Below are 18,890 nucleotides of genomic sequence, written 5' to 3'. Positions count from 1 at the left end.
CTACCAGGTGGTAGCAAAACTGCCAGGCTCAAGAGATGGCTGTTGGGTTTGGCGGGGGAGGATGTGCCATATAAGATGAGAGTCTGGAGAAAGAGCATAGATGTGGCAAAGAACACCTGCTTACCTATATTAGGGTTCAAAGTGACTCAGGTTGTCTGTTATCTTTGCTCGCCCTCCCCAAGGAGAGGTGGGATAGGACAGCTCTGAGCCAGGATTCCTGCTTTTTGGTCAACCACACTTGTGAAGAATGCTCTTATTCTGCCACCAAAATGTCAATTTATACACCACAAAATCTTTTCAAACATGGAAAATTTTCAATCAGTAAATATCTTGAGCTGAAAGCAATGGTTTTCCGGGTGTATTTTTTTTTAAGTCACAGGACAGATTCTGACACCCAACTCTGGGGCAATTTGGTGCCTATTGAACTAAACTTGGCCTCAGAAATATATACTGGCATAGGCAAAATTGAAATAACATTTCTGGAGGGCAATTTAGCAACATGGATCAAAGAACTTAAAAATGTGCCTTTTATCCAAACATTCTGCTTCCCGGGTATTACCCTAAGGAAACAGCCAGAGCTATAAACAAAAGAGATTATCGCAGCATTATTTTTTTAAAGAGAAACAACAAAAACCATCTTTATGTCTAATAATAGGGGATGTGTGTAGTAACCCACTGTGTAAATGAGGCAGGTACTTCGAAGCTCATGACCTTCCCTGTCTATCCTGCTTTTCTTCATGCTGCCCATCCAGAAGGTGATCTGGATTATCCATCCAGGTGCCACAGGTACAGCTGGTACAGCTCCTGGGTATTTCTCTCTCCTTGCTTCCCCTGCCCAGTCACCAAGTCCCAACCCTTGACACTCCTAAAGAGATATCAAATCCATCTACTTCTCTCTGTGTCCACCAGACAAAGCCCGGGTTCAATTCTTCTCTCCTAGATACTCAAAGGCTCCCCATTTCCACCCAGAGTCCCCATTTCTAATCTGTCTTCCTTCCTGTGGTCAGAACCCAGATAGGTCCCTGGCTTTCTTTCCTCTCAAAGTCTCCACATGGACCCTGTGGATAAACAAGTCCACCACTTGCTGGGTTGTAAGACCCTGTGGCTGGGTCAGCAAACCTTTCTGTAAAAAGTCAGTGAGGGAGAAATGGTAAACATCTAATTCTTTGCAGAACAGAGTCTTTGTAGCAGCCACTCATTTTCTGCATCAGAGCATAAAAACAACCATGGACATTACATAAATGAGTAGGCGTGGCTCTATTCCAATAAAACTTTATTTAAAAAAAAAAACCAGTGGCACACTGGATTTGGCTGTAGTTTGCTACACTTGCTCTGAAGCATCTGGCCTCCCATTTTCCTCTCCAACTTCTACAAAGCCCTGACTGGTAATTCTCCCCATCAGAACCTCAAGAGAGCTGTTCCCTCTACTGATTTTCCCATTCCCTCCGTTCTCAACTGCCCCTTACACTTACTCCTTTGGCCCAACACATGACCCCCTCCCTTTCTGGCAGTAAACTTCTCATCATTCCGATCTCTGTTTCAGGGTCCTTTCCTCACACTCAGGTACTGATGTTTTCAGACTAGGTTAAGACTGCCATTCTCTCTAAAAGACTGTCTTGTCCTTTATAGAGTTAGCTAAATAGGAGATTAAATATTTCTTAATGCAGTTATGTGTTTATATGTTAGTTATGCTCAACCCAAAGTATCATGAGGTGAAAGATTTTGCATATTTCTTAATCACTACTATATTCCTAGTGCTTAGAAAGGTAGCTGACACAGAGCACATTAAATATTGGTGGAAATGTTGATTGAATAAATGATGACACAACTAGAAAAAAGACCATGTGGATACATACTAAAATATTAGGAGATTGATTTTTGTTTTCTTACATATTCCCCCATTTCTCTTATCTCTCACAAAGAGTAGACTCATAAAAATAATCAATGTTACAAGAGGGGGAGAAGAAGAAGGGGGGCAAGAAAGGGAAAGAAGGAAAAAGACAAAGATACCTTGCTCCTGTCTTCATATAAACTGTAAGATTAGCCCATTTTTGGTACACCTCCTACTTTAGACCATCATCTTTCCTCTGCTTGTTCAGAGCTGCCTAGTAAACCCCTTTACTTTCTTCTTACTGCCCTCACCTAGCCATTCCTCTTGTTCTACATGTGACTCCATCAGGTACAGGAACACCTGTGTACCTGGGCCATGGCTTGAGTTGAGCCACCACTTCCAGGAACACCCATAGCAGATGGACAGTAGCAATCTAACTGATCTTCCAGTGCCTTCCTATTCCAAGTTTAGAAAGGCGTTAAGAGATCCATTGCTACCATGTGAGATTATAGATTAATGGTTTTGCAATGCAGAAACTGTGCATGCAGATGGGAAGTATGACAGCAAGCTTATTTACTTCACTCGCCACTGGCTCAGCTTCAAACATCTGGTCATTTCCATGCCAGGCTGGTCTCCAAGTAGTACTCAGGGGCAACAGGCCACATGGCCACCATGTTCCTATTCATTCACCCAATAATTCCCTCCATATTCAAAAGGAAGTCAGTGAAGACAGACTAGTTATTATCTCCAAATAGAGATAGCATTCTGGTCATCTTCTGAAATAATTTGTGTGGGTGGAATAAAGAGGGGGTTGATAGTTGACAAAAATGTGAGTTATGTAAAGGGTTATAGAGTTATGAAGAAATAAAAGGTTTATCTTGGTCCTGGATTGAAAAAGTTTCCAGACTAGTTGGATATTCAAACTAATTATAGACATATAAACAACAATACAAAGTAAAATTTAAAAAAAACAGCTGTACTTGTCAAATAACTGAGAGTGACTGAGAGTAGCATGGGGGTTATACTCCCCAATTTCTTACAAAGTCAAGGCCATTACTTCACATTCTTAACTTTCATGGTACATCAGAGTGTTATTGGCCCAAATAACAGAACATTCCAACTCAAGAAAATTCAATAGAAAAAGTATATCATTTTATATTTAACAAAGTTGAGAAATAAGACAAGGATTGGTTGCTTAGCAGATCATGAAGTCATCCCAAATCCTGCTTTTTTTCCTTCTCTTTCCTCTGCCATCTGTGATTTGCTTCAACCTCAGACATGAATTTAAATGACTAGAGCAATTACAGGCATGACATTGAGACATGAGCATCCCTGCTGTGGTTATCTGTTAGGAATTAGGAAACTTTCCTGGGAAACCCTCCAAGAGATTCCCTAGTATGCCAATGACTGGTGTTAGATCATGTGGCCTTTGAAACACATCCTGGCAGAGAAAAAGAGATGACCCTTACACCAACTAGACCCACCACTGTCTCAGGGGGGTGAGGGGGCAGTGAGTGCATTACTCTGGGATGGCTTTTGATAGAAAGGAAAAGAAATGAATGCTAAACAGGTTCCCAACAATGTCTACCATTTATGATTAATTCTATAAACATTTTACACATGCAGAATCTAAATCTAACACTGCAATTACCTTTGCAGCTTCATCTCTTAGTACTCTTCCCCCAACACACACACACACACACACACACACACACACACACACACACACACACAACTAACCAGATTGGAATTCCCTCCATCATCAGAAGTGATATGCTTTCCTTCTGGAATTCCCTCTGGAATTCTTTCTGTTTCTCATCTTCAGTCTTATCATACATTCCTTGTGTCCAGAGCAGTCCCGGTTTTCACCTGTTGTCATGATATAGCTACTAATGGTGTCCCCTTCATTCTCAAAAGCATTCTAGCTTGGATAAAACATGAAAAACACTCAGGAAAGAGAAAGAAAGGATTTAGGAGAATGTGTGGAGAGTGAAGGAAAGAGGTCTACAGGATGACTCTCAAACATCTTGGGAGGCAGGTTAGGAGGTAGTACGAGTCATCAAAGCAGAGAATCAAGTTGGGGAGGAGGTTAGTGGGGAGATGTTAGTGTATGAAGTCTTGGCCTTGAGAGATGATAGCTTGGTGCAGAGGACCACATAAGAGTTAACTATTAACATATAAATTTAGAATTCAAGAAAGACCTCACCTGGAGATAGAAATGTGAGAGCAATAGTATCTAAATACTTGCAATAATGGACATGAATAAGATGCTAGAAGATATTAGATTAAGAAGGAGACCATGGCAAGGTCTTGGTGATGCCAATGTTTAGAAATTGTGTGAAGGGACAAAAGGTAGAGAGGGAGATTGGGAAAAACTGGCCAAAAAAGAAATTGGAAAGTCAGGAGAGAGTGGAATCATGTGAGGCAGGAAAATTAAACTGTCGAGAAGAAAGGAGTGGTCAAAGAGGTTTATAGGGAGGTCAGGTAAAGTAAAGACACAAGAGAGTTTACTGGCATCAGACACTCATCATTCCTGGAACATTCAAAGAACAGCATAGAGTCATAATTTTAGGGTAGAAAAGTATGTCATTGACAACCTAATTTTTTACAAGGAAAAAAAATTCTTCACAGATTACTTAAGATTCAATGGAACAATCTGTGCTAAAACCCTTGACACCTGACTCATCATTCATATTATGCTGATGCTTTCTGTATGGTGAACCTGTGGAGACAAGCAAACACGGAAAGAGTACAGGACTAGTACATATCATCTCCATCAATCTAGACAAACAATTATACTTCCTCTTCTCTCCATCCCTATTTCTGCTGCCTTGGTGTGGCCACTATCACATCAAATCCAGACTGCCTGCTGCTTTCTCTACCACCTCCCATCCACTTGTCCCACATCAGCAAATAAATCACATTACTTCTCTGCTTACTACCCTTCAAAGAATCACAAAGGCCATTCAAGTAGGGAGGAACTGGCACTGAAACAACTGCATAAATCTGGGAAAGATCTAACCCCACATGATCAAAAATATAACTCAAGGTAAAGCATAGATGTAAACATAAAAACTAAAACAATATAGTTTCTAGAAGAAAACTTAGGAAAATAATTCACAACCTTGGGAAAGGCAAAGTCTTTTTAGATATAAATAAAAAACATTAACCATAGAAGAAAAATAGTAAATGGAATTCATCAAAGCTAAAAATGCTGCTCAAAAGACACAAAGCTAAAAATGCTGCTCAAAAAGTAATGCTGCTCAAAAGACACAATTAAGAAAATGGGGAAAAAACCCTAGACTATGAGAAAATGTTTGATGTGTATATGGTAGAAATCAATAATAAAAAGACAAATAGTTAAAGAAACTTCACAAAAGGAGACATATGACTGGCCAATAAACAAACAGAAAGGCACTCTAATTCATTACTTATCAAATAAAAGTAAATTAAAATTACGATGAAATACCATTTCATACGCACAGGCTAAAATTCAAATGGATAAATAACATAGAAGGTTATCAAGTTTGTGTCACAACTGTAACTCTATCTAATGAATTGCTGTTTAGAGGCCAAGTATTGAGGGCAGTTTATAAAATTAAATAAACACCTATCCAAAGAAGAAAATTAGGGAACAGACACTATGTAATTTCAAGGCTTATTGTAACGCTATTGTAATCAAACCATGTGATAATGATACTGGGGTAGACATAGAGAACAATGGACAGAATAGACAATACAGAAATAGTAAACTGAAATGGTAAACTGATTTTTGAGAGTCAGGATAGTTTTTCAACAAATGATGCAATAACAAGTGGATACACATAGGCAAAAAAGACAGAAAAATGGATCATAAATATAAACATAGACTGATATAAGACTTTTAGAATAAAACCATGAACCTTCAAAGAAAAAAGTATAAATTTTTACTTCCTCTAAGTTTAAAGATTGCTTTTAAAGAATATCATTTTGGAATTGAAAACATGCTGCAGATTGGGAAAAAATATTGACTAAACATATATCTGATAAACAATTTGTATGAAAAATATATAAATTCTTAAAACTCACTAAAAGAAAATAACCTACTTTTTAATGGGAAAAGTTTTGTTTCTTCAAACAAGCTAAGATTGGCACATAAACACATAAAAAGATGATCAATACTATTTGTCATTATGGAAATGAGAATTAAAACCAAACGGAGAAAATGGCAAAATAAGGACCTCTGAAAATTCTCTCTTCCATAAAAGCAATGAAAAAATTTGGTAAAAATGTTTAGAAGCAACTTTTCCAGAACTCTGGAAATTAGTCTTGTAATAATCTGGGGATAATTTCTTCAAGTAAAACAGCTGAGTTTCAGTAAGAACACAAGCTTTGTGGTATTTCACTTGCCCTAATGTCTTCCCCATTCTCCAATTCCACAGTGGACTTCAAAACTAACAGCCCAAAATCATGGTGGAAATAGCAATCTGACAGCTACCAGAGAAGTAGAATGGGATTGATGCTACTTCAGACCCCATTCCTTATGGAATTGTTGCTAGTTTATATTTCTGGTGCTTCATTTAAAGAGCTCTCTTGCAAGGTGGTATTTATTTGACCTGAGTCAGAACTCAGCCAGTGCCTCCCTCTTCAAATTTGTTGTTAACAGTTACAGGCAATTATTTAATTTTTTGGTTGTCTGAGATGGTGGGCAACAGATGGGGCAAGCAACAAACTAATCAAAAAGCTTGAGAAGAACTGGGGAAAGAGATATCCATTAAAGCTTTGAAAAGGTCTGACATATTCCTGAGAATCTTAAAGGTCATGTGCATGCATGGGACTGTGTAGGCACAGGAAAGACCTAAGAAAATCCCAAGTTCTCACCTCTGGCTGATTGAGCCTCTGCACCAACTGGAAGTGAGGGTTAAGGGAGAGTTGTCAACTGCCTGAGTGTTCAAGGCAAGCTTCAACATTCACAAGAGCCCTTTTGCAAAGACTGGGAGTTATACTGGTTGTACTGGTTCCAGGCATTTTAAGGCAATCCTTGTTTAATCATTAGCTTATCAATAAGCTAATTAAGCAGTGACTTCAATGGCCACACTCAACAAAGAATACAGATTTGTAGAATTGAATCAGAAAGGTCACAGTAACTGCAAAGAGCAACAATAACAGATCCCAGGGAGGGGAGAAAATCTGATTTCCAGACTTGCCACACTATTACTTAAAACTTTTAGTGTTAACCCCCCCCCCCAAAAAAAAATATGGGCTTTGGAAGAAGGAAAGTACGGCCCATACACTATAGACAAGGGAAAAGGCAGTCAGTAGAAAATATTGCTGAGAAAGCACAAATATTGATCTTAATTGACAAAGAATCTAAACCCATTGCTTTAAATATGTCCAAAGATAGAAAGTATGCTATGTTTAGAGAACTGAAAAAACTATGAGAATAATGTCTCACCAAGATAATATGAATTTACAAAAGTATATATAAAATCAATAGAAATTCAGTAGTTGAAATGTACAATAATTAAAGTGAAAATTCATCTCAACCTTTTAGAATGGCTATTATCAAAAAGACAAGGAAAAAACAAGTGTTGGTGAGGATGTGACAAAAAGGGAATACTTGTGCACTGTTGCTGGAAATGTAAATTGTGCAGCCATTATGAAAAACCGTATGGAGGTTCTACAAAAAATTAAAAATGGAATTACCATATTTTCAGGTAATTTCACTTCTGAGTGTTTATCCAAAGAACACAAAAACACTAAATCAAAAAGATAGGTGTGGGCCTCCCTGGTGGCGCAGCGGTTGAGCGCTGGGTTGTGAAGCTGCCGGCAACCTCTGCAGTGCCGGTTCAATCCCTGGCTGCTCCCCGGCCACCTGAGGAGGGTCCCACATGGCGTGCAGACCTCTCCTGCTGCCCGCTGCTCCCCTCAGCAGTGTACTTCAGTCCTTCTGCCTACTCTGCTCCCTGCTCTGGCCCTGGTAAATTCTCTCACCCTCCCGCGCTTCTGGCTGTACCCAGCACATGTGTAAACAAAACAAACAAATAAATAAAAAAAAAATGCCTCTATTAAAAAAAAATCTTATATAAAAAAAGAATTTAACAAAAAGATATGTGTAACTCATGTTCATTGTAGCGTTATTTATAACAGCCAAAATATGAACATAACTTAAGTGTTTTTTGATGGATGATTGAAGAAAGGAAGTTGAGGGCATTATGTTAAGTGAATTAAGTCAGACAGAAACTTATTTCAAGTGTTCCTATTTACATGGGAATTTGAAAAAAGCTCACTAACACAGAAAGCAAGATTGTTGGGGGAACGAAGCAAAATGGGTTAAAGTACAATTGTCCAGTTACAAAATAACCAAGTAATGGGGATGCAGGGCTAGCATGTGGTTGTAGTTTAATACTACTCTATTGCATATGTGAAACTTGTTAAGAGAGTAAATCTTAATACTCTCTTAATTATTTTATACAAAGAAGAACAGAAAAGACAAAATTCCCTAGAAAGGCTCAAAATCATATATTTTAAAAAATTTTTAATTTATGTTTTATATCATTGTTCATTCCCCATAAAATTCCCACTACCAAGACACCTCTGAACCATCACCATAGTCTCTTATGCTCTTCCCTCCCCCTCCCCTGTTTTGATTCCTCTCCCTCCCCCTCCCCAGCTGAATGTCCCCAGTTTATAGTTTGCCTGCTAATTTTGTCTTATTTTTTGTTCCTGATCCCTTGTTTGGTTTCTCTATGTTCCCCCTATAAGTGAAACCATCTGATATTTTTCTCTTTCCTTCTGATTTATTTCACTGAGCATAATCTGTTCCAGCTCCATCTATGTTGCTGCAAATGTCATGAGTTTATCTTTTTTTTCATTGCTGAATAGTACTCCATTGTGCGTATATACCTCATTTTTTTGATCTGGTCATCTGTTTTGGGGCATTTAGATTGTTTCCATATCCTAGCTATTGTAAATAGTGCTGCAATAAACATAGGGGTGCAGGTTTCCTTTCAAATTAATGTTTTTGCGACCTTTGGGATATAACCCAGCAATTCCACTCAAAATGATATTTGAACTGACTGAGGAAAGAATTAGAAAATATGAAAATAGGTCAATGGGGATTATCCAATATGAATAAAAGAAAGAAAAATAATGAAAAATTAACAGAGCCACAGCAGATGCATAATAGGAGTCGTAGGTGGTAGCAAGGGGCAGAAAAATATTTCAAGAAAAAAAGGCCAAAATCTTCCCAAATTCGGTAAAAAGCTTTATCTTACATATCCAAGAAGTTCAATAAATTCTAGTTACGATAAACTAAAAGAAAGCCACACCTAGACCCATCATAATTAAACTGTTGAAATTAAAACCAAACGACATTCTACTACATACTAACTAGAATGGCTAAAATTAAAAGACAAGGCATGAGGTCCCTGAAATTCTTGTGCATCTCTGGTGGAAATATAAAGTGGTTCAGGATATTTTGGAATACATTTTTCACTTTCATGTAAACTAAAACATAGCCTACCATAACCTATCAACTCCACTCTTAAGTATGTATCTGTGGAAAATGAAAACATACAGCCTCAAAAACACTTATATTTGAGTGTTTATAGTATTGTTTTCTTTTTCACAGACACTCTAAACTGTAAACAACCTAAATGTTCATCAACTGATGTGGCAAATAAGCAAATGTGGCAAATCCATACAATGAAATGCTATTTAACAATATAAAGGAATGACCTACTGATGAATGTATCAACATGGATGACTCTCAAATGTATTACCCTGAGTGAAAGAAATGAGGCATAAAAGACCATCTAACATATGATTTCATTCATCTATGAAGGTCTAGAAAAGGCAAGGCTATAGTATCAGAAGACAGATCAATGTTTGCCAAAAGCAATGGGTAGGGGACTCTGACTGCAAAGGGGATGATTGTGATTGTGATTATGATTGTAGATGTACTGTATTTATTTGTCAAAATTCAAGAAATAATTTATTTAAAATAGGTGAATTTTGTTATGAGTAAATTACACTACCATAAAGCTGATTAATTCAAAACACAAAAGAAAAATAACTATAATCCTACTTACGACTCAGCATTCCACTCCTAAATATTTATCCAAAAGAAGTGAAAACACATGCCCTTAAAAAGACTTGTAAAAAATGTATATAGCAGTTTAACTCATAATAGCCAAAAACTGAAAGAAAAGATCCTTCAACAAGAGAAAGGATAAGCTAATGATGGTATATTCATACAATAAAATACTATTTAGCAACACAAAAGAATCAATACCTTGGATGAATCTTAAAAACATGAGGAAAAAAAGCTAGATACAAAATAAATACTGTATGATACTGTTTGTATAAAGTTAAAAATAAGGGAAACAAATGTGTTGTGGGCATTTATTAGAGGTTTTAACTGATTGGAAGGGGGCATGAGGGAATTTTGGGGCAGGGGTGGAAATAGTCTATATAGTGACAAGGGAATTTGTTACAGGGTAGAATAATATACTTAAGTTCTAAACATTTCAGTGTTATGTAAACTTTACAAACTTCAAGCAATTCTCATTCCACTTAAAATAAAAATCAGACTCCTATATGCCTTCAAGATACCTATCTGCTCCTCCAGTTTATCATGTTCCACACTGCCTCTCCATTCCCATCATCCAGATGGGTCAGCTTCATTCAGGACCACAAGCATGCCCTAGCAATGCAGGTCCTAGCACATTCTGAGTATTCTCCCCCAAACTTTCATATAGCTGGGCCATTCCTATACTTCAAGTCTCAGAAAAATGCTACCTCCTCCAAGAGGTCTTCCTTGGTCACACCCAAAATGTGATCGTGGTTGATCACCTCTGGCCCTAGTTTGTTTTAGTACTAATATCTTATTAATAATTCCTATTATTTTGTGGTCTAGTTACTTCTTTCTGTCAACCAGCAGTAGTTCAGTATTTTGTTTTTCCTTATTGGGAGTTGTAGGGGATGCAGGGTTAAAAATTACTTTCATTAAAAAGTAATACACATCACCTATCTCAAGCACTTTTTCATCCCTATCACTTCTTACTTCCCAAATTAACTTAAAAGTTTCTAAGGGTAAGCATCAGATTTATTTATTTCCAAATGAGACTCTCTAGATACTCATGGTTTGATTTAAGCTGCTACAAAAATCCTAACTACCCCCAAATCATTAAATTCATTTGCTACTATGTCAAAATATCAGAAACCCCAACCTTAGAGTTTCTTGTTGGGTCAAGACAAAATACAGCTAGAAGTTCCCCTATGGAAATACAAATATATTTTCTGGGGTGGATAAAATGTTGTCAGGTCAGAGGAATTATTAATAGCAGTCTTTAACTATTAAAAGTACCCCTCTTCGGACACTAAATCTACCAGCAGGAAACTCACTGACATAGTGGCATAGGAAAGGGGGTAAGTTGTGGTGGGGACTGATGGTCAGGTGAGACATGTACATAAAGTCAATAGGAGTTACCGGGTATGCAGGGTGGCCTAGGAAAGGCAAGTGGTGGACAAAGGAAGAGGTTCCAGAAAAGGGACAGGAGACATGAAGACAAACTTTGCTCCTTAATTCTGTCAGGTGCCAGTTCATCCTGCAACATTCAAAACTTTCACTTGCTCTCCAGGTGATTAGTGCCAAACTTGTCCACAGGAAAATGAATACATGCTCACAATTTAGATTCAACTCCAAATCCTTGTTTACTCTAGAAAAGGAGTTAGGAACTTTCAACACTTTAATCCTTTGAACTAATCATCTCCCAGAAGTGGCTGAGACAGAGCAGAGGGCTGAGCAAGGGCTGAAGAGGAAATCCTTCATGATCCCTGAGCAGGACCTGGTTTCAGTACAAAACACTGGCGAGACAGAACCACTTTCACAGTCCCTCTGGGAATGTTAGTGCAATTCCCACTAATGCCTAACTCAAGGTTCCCAGGCCTGAATAGCTCACTTAAGCAGGACTGGTGTAGGGAGAAAAACTCCTTTGCAGATTTATCATCCCCCTGAGCCTGGAAGGATTTTCCTTCTTGTTGTGACCTCCTGCCCTAGCTGTTGGTAGACGATGTAAAACCCAGCACCCATAACTCAGTAAAATGTTTCCGTGCTTCCAATCAAAGTCTGCTACAGAGAGGCCAAATTCTCCTTTTTGATCCATTCTCCACCATATCAGAAAAGCAATGGCTAGTCCACCCATTAGCTGTTTCACACCCATGTTTACCATAAGCCATGCAAAGGGGGTGAGGGTAGGAGTGGGGAAAAATTGTGGTCTTCATGAACCATAGATACTTGTACCCGAACTATGGCCACTTTGCAATTTTTTGGATCCCCTTAATTTTCTGGACCCAGCTGGGCTCTTCCTCAGAATCATTTTCCAAGTGGCAGCTTGTGTTTATTCTACTGGGCTTTTGGAGAACTTAGGAGAAGGAAAAGTCAACAAAGTATAGTTACGCACATGGAAAACCATATGCTTCATAAAACCGCATGTGTGCTATATTTCAGACGTAAAGGAAGGTATGCAAAAACAAACACCTGCTAGTTTCCCAATCCATCCAGACTAAAAAATTCAAAGAGCGTATGTTCATATGCAAAAAAATACATAAATTTCACAGACTGTTAAAGCTGGAAGCTGAAAGAGCTCATTCAAGGGTGGAAAATTCAGATTCCTATGGGGAGCAGGGAGGTGACATAAAATACATGAAGTGAGGCAGGTGGGGCTGTGGAGTGCAGTGTCCTGCCTAAAGTGGGTCTTTTAGGCAATTGTTGCCACACAGAAACACAAAGGAAACTTCAAATTCAGGTTTTCATGTGAATTCTCATGGGTTTCTCAAAATTGGTGGGTCATTCAGATTTATCTAAAAATATTATATGGCCAAACAATACAGATCTGTAATAAGATCTGATCCGTGGGCATCCAGATAGAGATTTCTGTTCTAGAAATATTGCATAATTAGTTAATAATTAAGTAGTGGGACCTCCCTAGTGACATAGGGGTTAAGTCTCAGCATTACCACCGCTGAGGTCTCAGTTTGAACTCTAGCCAGGAAGCTGACTCACATATGACACAGCAGACCTTTCTATCATACCTGCTGGTCCCCTAAGTAGTATTATGATTTCAGTAAATCCACCTGTTCTGCTCCCCACTCTGTCTCTGGTGAATCCTCTCACCTCCCCGCCCCGTACCTCCTGCCTGCACCCCAGCTCTTGTCTACATAAATAAAATCTTTTTAAGAAATTCAGTACCATGATATAAAGCAAGAAACATTCTCAAAGTCTCAGTGATTGTGAATACCTGATACATCTGTCATCAGAGTCCAGCCCTCCCAACTCTTATCTCAGAATCTTTCTCCTCATTCTGATATCATACAGCCTGCTTTAACAAGGGAGGATTTAGATATGGGTATTCGGATGATCGATTATTTTGTGTGTCTGTCCTGGTTATCTTACATTTGTCCCTCAAGATTCATGAGATTCATTCTTTTTTTCTGCTTTATTGAGGTAACATTGGTTTACAACACTGATGTGATTTAGGAGAATAGGGTCACAGCTTCTCAGGCGTATGTTACCACACCACTCCCACCATCAAAGCACCCACAGTCCTTTACCATCGGCTATTGGGCCCCTTTACTCCTCTGTTCCCACCCCCACTGCTCTCCCCTTCCAGTAGCCTCAGTTCTGCAGGTATATCTCTAGGGTTTGTTTTGGTTTAGTTTTGTCAGTTCCTTTGTGGTTTTTTTCCTCTATAGTCCACAAGTGAAATAATTTGGCATTTATCTTTCTCCTCCTGATGATTTCATTTAGCTTATTCCCCTTTAACTATATCTACGTTGTCACAAATGGCAAGAGTTCATCTTTTTATAGCTAAACAGCATTCCATTCTGTATGTATACAACATGTTCTTAAGCCTCTGCTCTGTCAATGGCCACTTAGGTTTCAATAATGTGTAAATAGTGCTGCAATGAACATAGGAAAGCATATATCACTTTGAATAAGATATTTTGTATTCTTTGGTAGATACCTAGGAGTGGAATTGCTGGGTCAAATGGCATATCTATTTTTAATATTTTAAGAAAACTCCATACTATTTTTCACAGGGGTTAAACAGTCTACATCCCCACTAACAGTGTATGATGGTTTCTTTTCCTCTACATCCTCACAATCTAGTTCCTTCTTTATGGTGTATCTCAGGAGGCTGATCTCTATGACCCAGGTCAACAGGCTACTTTGACCTCACACTTTCAGCTGAAATTAGCCAATAAGAGGGCAAAGTAGGGCTGCAGAAGGAATGTAGGAGGAAATGTGTATACAGTTAAGTTCTTGGAAACTTCAACTTTAAACAAAACAGTACATAATGAAACCAGTTTGAACATGGATTAATTGATATAAACAAGAGTTAAATTTGTATGGCCTATTTATGTTACAAAAAATCACCAAACTTATAAGGACTCCAAACACTTATAATATTCAACAATCCTTTGTCTTCATTCATTCTTTCATTCATTTTCCAACTCATTTATTCCATTTCAGGGTCACAGGTGGCTGGATCCTATGCTGGCAGCTCAAGGCAGCACCCAAATCTGGAAAGGATGCCCTTCCACCTCAGGGGGCATCACACCCACACCCACATTCACTCTGACTAGAACAGCCGAGGCATGTCTATGAACCTCATGTGCATATCTTTGGGATATGAGAGGAAACCAGGGCAGCTGACCAAAACCCCTGCAGATGGTGGCCTTGGTGGGAATTCATTGTTTTTTTCTCATCAATGTTTAAACAAAATAACTGATAGAAATGATGTTGTTTGAGGACCTGCTACTTTTCCCTCCACTAGCAGCTGCTATCAGGTACTATACTCCTGGAGCTTATTTCTCTGGGTTTCAGTAAACACATCTCTTCAGGCTTAAATGTGGTAATGACTCTCCATTGTTGTTGGTCCCAGGGGCTGTATTCCTTGCTGGGTTCCCAAAACCTATCCATAAATTTGTAAATAGCCACTTTATTAAAATCTCTTCAATTACCTAGTTGAAATAGAGTGGTCAGCCAACCTGGTTTACCCCTGGTTTACTCTCCCTGTTTTAGTGCTGAAAATCTCCTGTCCTGGGTAATCCCTCAGTCCTGGGAAAAGTAACATAACTGGTTACCTAGTGTGTGAGTTCTACTTGTGTATTTCTTTAAGACCTAATGCTTCTTTTATAATTCTGTTCCTTCTCTTATATCTTCTATAATTTCAGTTATTCTTATTGTATAGTATCTTAAAGAGTGCTATTATTTCTGATTCTTGGGGTGCTAATTATTCTTTTGCTGTACCTGTGGACTGTCTCTCATGGTGGTGAATTTCCTTGTGCAAGTCCTTTATGCCTTGAGTTGTAAAAATGTCCCCATAAAACAATTTTACATTTTCTTCTATTATAGCCCATGGCTTCAAATGCATCTGAGTGGTTTGTGTTAACACACACTAGTATACATCTGGAACCATCCCCATATGTGGCACAGATCTAGTTTGGTTTTCTTGGACCATACTTCTTTTTTTTTTCCTTTTTAACCAGGACCCTAGACAGGTGTCATGCTTTCTGATTTTTTTCTAGACTCAGAGGTGGAGTTACTGTAGCTGCCATTTCATGGGCAGTGCAACTTGTCAAGTCTCACAACTTTATGCTGTAGCTCAATTCTAGTTTCCCTACCTGGCCAAGGTTTGAGGTAACCGTTCCTATATCCTAATGGGGGTCCAATCCCCAGCCTTCAACTCTTATGGTCCATATCTGGGTCAGAAATTTTGCTGAAATGCTTGTTCTTCATTTCTGTCCTGGCTTTGATTTCCCTCTTCATTTTTTGTACCTGGGGATTTTTCTGTCTTTCATGACAGAAAAGTTTATTTTATAAAGTTCTATTTCTGTTTTTAATTCAGATATCCTATGAATTCGCTCCATTGTCAGAACTAAAGATCACTTTAAAAAACTGAAACCCATACCCAGCGTAAACTGGAGACAAGCTAAGAAGGTTCTGCTTCTATGCTTGCAGAGTCAGTAACAAAATTCAGCTGACAAATTGAGGCCAAAATATAGCAAGTCTGAGGGAGCCAGACTTGGAGACCTAACCAAGTGTGAGTCACTCCTGATGTTAATCTAGTCTCATTTAAGGTGATTGGCACCATGAGGCAAGGTGGAAATGAAATATTCATTGCCCATTCAATATTACCTAATTTGTATGTCCAAGGGCTGACGAAAGAGAAGGTTCTGCCTTCTACTTTATGAGTAATTGCAAATTAATATGCAACCCTGCACCCTTCTAGAGAGAAGAGAATAACTTAGATTTGCCAACTGTTCAACAACATGGCCTGGTTTCAACTGCAGATGTCACCCATCCTGCTTCCCACTATTGAAAATTCAGAGGAATAGAGAGACTTCCTAAGAGAAGCAATTTTGGATAACACTATAGAATCTGGAATCTAAAAGTCTTAAATAATCAAGGTTGAAAGAAACACTATAGATTGTCTTTTCAGGCAATAGCTGAGGAAGATGAGGCCCAACTTGTATCTCATGTTTAGAGTTCCTTAAAACTCTTCCAACACTTTTAAAACATAGTTCAACAGCCATCTTACTTCTGCAGTTATTTTCTCATTATGAGGTTTGCAAGATTTTTTTTTTACTTGAAAGGCTGTATTGAACAGCTCCAAGAATGTTCAATACCTACACAGATCTAGCAGACAGGAATCAAACGCTACATCCATCAGCATGACTTAAGGCCAAAGATGGCAGCTTATTCATAATTTTCTTAATACGTTGGAACCTGGAAAGGAAATGCTCAGGGCTCTGACACTTTGCAAATGTCACCTTGAAGTTTCATGTATTTCCCCAAAACATAGGCTATCAGCATGAGAAAGGAGTCCCCATAGCACAAAGCAAGCACCTCTGCTCCTCATTAGCTGGGGGACCTGCCTGGCAGAGTTGGGGAGGGGATTAGCTTAAGTAAAAAGACTGGGAGGGCCTCTCTCCAAGTCTAATTTTTTCTTCAGGAACAGGGTCAGGGCCCAGTAAAGGGGTGTAGGTGATATGTGTGTGAAGCACAAGAGAAAAACATTACCGTAGTAAGAAAAGGGGGAAATGGTCATGATAAAATTAGCCAGTATTACTTATCTCCTCTGCATTCATTATTTCAATTATTATTTAAAAAAAACCGGAATTAAATAGCAACATTAATCCCATTTTACAGATGTAAAAACTGAGACACAAAGCAGTCAAATAGAGGTCACACAGCTGGTAACCAGAATTCAAACCAGAATGGATTATAGGCATGTAGAGGCCACCAAAGCCCATCTTTAGAGCAAAATGTCTGGCTCCTGGGGCAGAGGTGGCCAGGCCACTATCAGGCCTTCTCTAGAGAAGATGGTCCTTCAGCGCTTTCCCATACCCATAATGGAGTCAGTCTGGTTTGGTTGCCCTAGTATTTTGTGTTCTAACAAACAAAACAGAACAAACTTGGCTCTTTACAAATATATCCAAAAATACTACAGAATTTTAGGGTTGAGAAAGAACTTATCGATCTTCCGGTCCAGCCACTTAATTTTGACATTTTAAAAAATCAGCAGAATTAACCATTTTGAGTTATAAAAATCAATTCATTGAACTTGTGAGTGAGGAGCAGGCTTGTTGACATTGTGGAAACGGCTCCAAATATAATTTTTTCATTCAGTAACAGGGTCCGGGGCCAGTGCAGGGGTGCTTCGGAGTCTTAGATTCTAGTCCCAGATGAAGGAGACAGGTCACTCAAGCATGTGGTTTTCACCTTCTCCACCTGGTGACATAGCGTCAGAGTAGGAACTAGAACTCAGGACCCCACAGTAGGACTCTTTCTTTCATCTGCAGTTCTTCATGGGCTCCCACTCCTCCCTCCCTCTGCTGTCTTCTTTCTTCTCATTCTAGATTCCATCATTCAAGGCTTGGCCTCGCTCCTTCAGCTCCCTCAGGCATTCACTGGCCACCCACTGAGCATGGTCAACAGAGTGGGATGTCAAGGCGGGTCAGGATGGTGGGATGTCAGCCAAAGATGAAATGCAGTTGGTATCCTCACACTCACAACCACATGTCCTCCAGTTTCTTGGGAAATGCCGCTTTTCTGCTACACATTCCCCCTCAGTCTCCATAGCCCAGAGTCTTTCCTACTTTTTCTCGTCTCTCCAAATCCCTCCTTCTCAGAGAGTTTGGTGGAGGTAGACTCACTCCCTTGCTCTGCTTTCCTATCCTCAGGGCCAAGTTACCTTTCAGAGCTCATGCCATGCCACCTGACACCATCCCTTATAATTTAACGGCAAGTGCTTAGCAAAAAAATGATGTGCTTTACTGGCAATTTAAATCAGGTTATTGGGCACCATCTGCCTTCCTTCAAATTAATGGGAAGAAGAAATAGATCCTTTGGGCTTTGTTTATTTTTAGATTATCACAAAACAACCCAGAAGGCTGCGGGTAGATCATGTTAATCCCCACTGCAAATGAGGGCCAAATATCATAGGGGAGACAATCAGTGACCGCAAACAGGTCTCCTTTCACATGCAGTAGTTGTGGGAAAAGCAGAGTAGAGTGGTTCTGTCTCCTTGTCTTCATCTTATGACCCCTATCCCCACCCCATCCTCAGATCAGCTGAGGAAAAAAAGCAAACAGACTAATAACCCCAAGGAGGGAACTGACTGAGACTTTGCTTGGGTAACAGGATTGCATAGGAATAGCCTGTCTCCTCCACAGCCCATATCAAATTCAGGCCAAGTCAGTGGTTTTATTTCACCTTCAATTTCAGTTCCTGAGGCAGGAACTGAAAATATTACTGCAAGGTCAGGTTTGGATTTGACTGAGCATAGACAAATAGTCCTCAGATGCCTGGGGGGCATGGGGCTGTGTACCCGGGACCCCCAAATTTGAGTGAACACACAACTCTGCAAGAACACTGTTAAAAGGAAGATCCCAGGGCCCATTTCAGATTCAGCACATCTAGGATAAAAGCTGAGATTTTACTCGTAACAAAAATGAGTAAATCTGATGTAAGTCTTTATACTAGGGAATGAACTTTGAGAAATTCTCT

General features: G+C 39.1%; 1 protein-coding gene across 1 annotated transcript in view; it reads right to left on the bottom strand.

Moving 5' to 3' along the window:
• Positions 1–18,890, bottom strand: part of ADRA1B (adrenoceptor alpha 1B) — a 514,351-nt gene that overhangs the window by 317,887 nt on the left and 177,574 nt on the right. The gene's annotated exons all lie outside the window — the stretch shown is intronic.

This window comes from Talpa occidentalis, unplaced genomic scaffold (assembly GCF_014898055.3).
Source record: "Talpa occidentalis isolate TD23 unplaced genomic scaffold, MPIMG_talOcc4v2.1 talOcc4.9, whole genome shotgun sequence".
NCBI lineage: Eukaryota > Metazoa > Chordata > Mammalia > Eulipotyphla > Talpidae > Talpa > Talpa occidentalis.
Note: the sequence above shows the minus strand (reverse complement) of the source record. Positions and strands in the feature narration are given on the sequence as shown.